The sequence below is a fragment of the Malania oleifera genome, chromosome 5 (assembly GCF_029873635.1).
Source record: "Malania oleifera isolate guangnan ecotype guangnan chromosome 5, ASM2987363v1, whole genome shotgun sequence".
NCBI classification, from domain to species: Eukaryota; Viridiplantae; Streptophyta; class Magnoliopsida; order Santalales; family Ximeniaceae; genus Malania; species Malania oleifera.
Genome location: NC_080421.1, coordinates 2191742 through 2193534, shown reverse-complemented (window position 1 = coordinate 2193534; position 1793 = coordinate 2191742). Strand labels below are relative to the sequence as shown.

The 1793-nt window shown below is 34.7% G+C and overlaps 1 pseudogene; it reads right to left on the bottom strand.

The window, feature by feature from the left end:
* Positions 1-982: 982 nt before the first annotated feature.
* Positions 983-1345, bottom strand: LOC131156584 (auxin-responsive protein SAUR64-like; annotated as a pseudogene).
* Between the last annotated feature and the right edge of the window lie 448 nt (positions 1346-1793).

Below are 1793 nucleotides of genomic sequence, written 5' to 3'. Positions count from 1 at the left end.
GTGTATGAGAGTTGTCATCGTTTTATTGAGTTAGTTTATAAATAACGTGGTAGACCCAATATGTCTACCTAATAATTTCTTGTGGAGGAGCTACCAAATAAGTAGGAATTATCCACTGTGTGTTTGGTTGATATTAGCAACACACTCCCTTCAATCAATTCCATCAATAAAGACATCAATTCCACCCATGAAAACACTTCATCAACTCATGAAGAAATCAATTCCACCCATGAAGACACTTCAATTCCACCCACATGAAAAAATCAATTAACATTCAAATCGTTACTACACACTTATTGAAGATTTGATTCCAATCTTCAAGGAGCCGAATTTTTGAAATTCATAATACTACAACTGTATCATTCATCCCCTATAAATACCCATGCTTGTATCATCTCTATAGTATGTAGTGTTCACAGCTCAGTATTGGAATAAAAATATCATTGTTCTTTGTGTTTCAATTTTTCATTTTTCAGAACAAAAAAAATGAAAAACTTACCCTCATTGAAACAAACATCTTAGTTTTCCCATTTCCTCGTAATAAGATGTGAGCTCTCAAACAAAGCATTTTTGACAAATCTTTGATTCAATTTTCGACAATCCAAACGGATCTAAAAAGCAAGTGTGTCCAGCAAAGGCAGCTCTCAACTGGCAGCAGAGAATGCCCTTACCCAGAATAGCATCTACTAGTTTTACTGAAGCCGTAACTACCTAGTTAGTTCTACTGCTTCAATTCAACTAATCAAGAGAATTCAGATTTTAGAATGAGCTCATAGGTCATAAGTACTACTTTGCTATTAGAAAAAACAATCAAACATTCAGGCTACGTTTGGAAGCATGAATTTCGGACCTTGGTTTTAGATTTGGGGTGGATTTGGATAAATTTCAATACAATTTTATCTAAATCCAATACAACTCCAAATTCAAGACATATCCAAACAAAGGGTCAAGAAATTCTTGAAAATTTTCATTGTGTGCTAAATGAGCTATAATTGTGATAAGAATATACAAGATCAAGACATGGTTTTCTTTAGAAAGCACATATTAGTGCCTGTTGATTTCTCTTGATGGAGGTAAGAAGAAGATGATAAGCAGCAACTTGTCGTCGTTATGGATAGGAGTAATGCTTCAAGATCTTTAGCTGCATTCCTTAGGATCAAACTAACTGCATACTCCATGAACTCTGCATCACATGGCAGTGTTATCAGCCCATAATGGGTAGTCTAAACTCCTCTTCTGCCATTTTAAAGAGCTCACTAAAGATGTCATTGCTAATATATGCCAAGGGAATCACGAAACGTTTTCAATCAGTGGTGTACACAACAAAGTGACCCTTATTAGCCATTGATGCGTTGCATGCATTTGCATCCTCACCCCCATTGCTCCTCGGTAATAAGATTCATTTCTGCCTAACAGTAGTTAGCCCCTGCCATTTATTGACTATGTTGATAAGCTTCCTAGGACTTATCATGGTGTTTTTTGGTAGAAGTGGTGGCAATATTTTGATGAATAGAAGGTGGAAGAAACTGAGATCTTAGAAATGGTAATGCTGTGAATTTGTGATGGATGGAAGGCAAGGAAAGTATGTTATATATAGAGTCCCAAAGTTAGGAACACTACAATAAATGTTGCTTGCTTGAATTGTAACAACTTGCTATTTAAATGGTTTTTTTTTTTAAAAAAATTTTATACAATGACATTTAACATGCTTTGATACCATACTAGATTAAACCCAATCATCAACTTAAGTAGCGAGAAGCAAAAATCAAATAAACATAACCATATGTAATTAT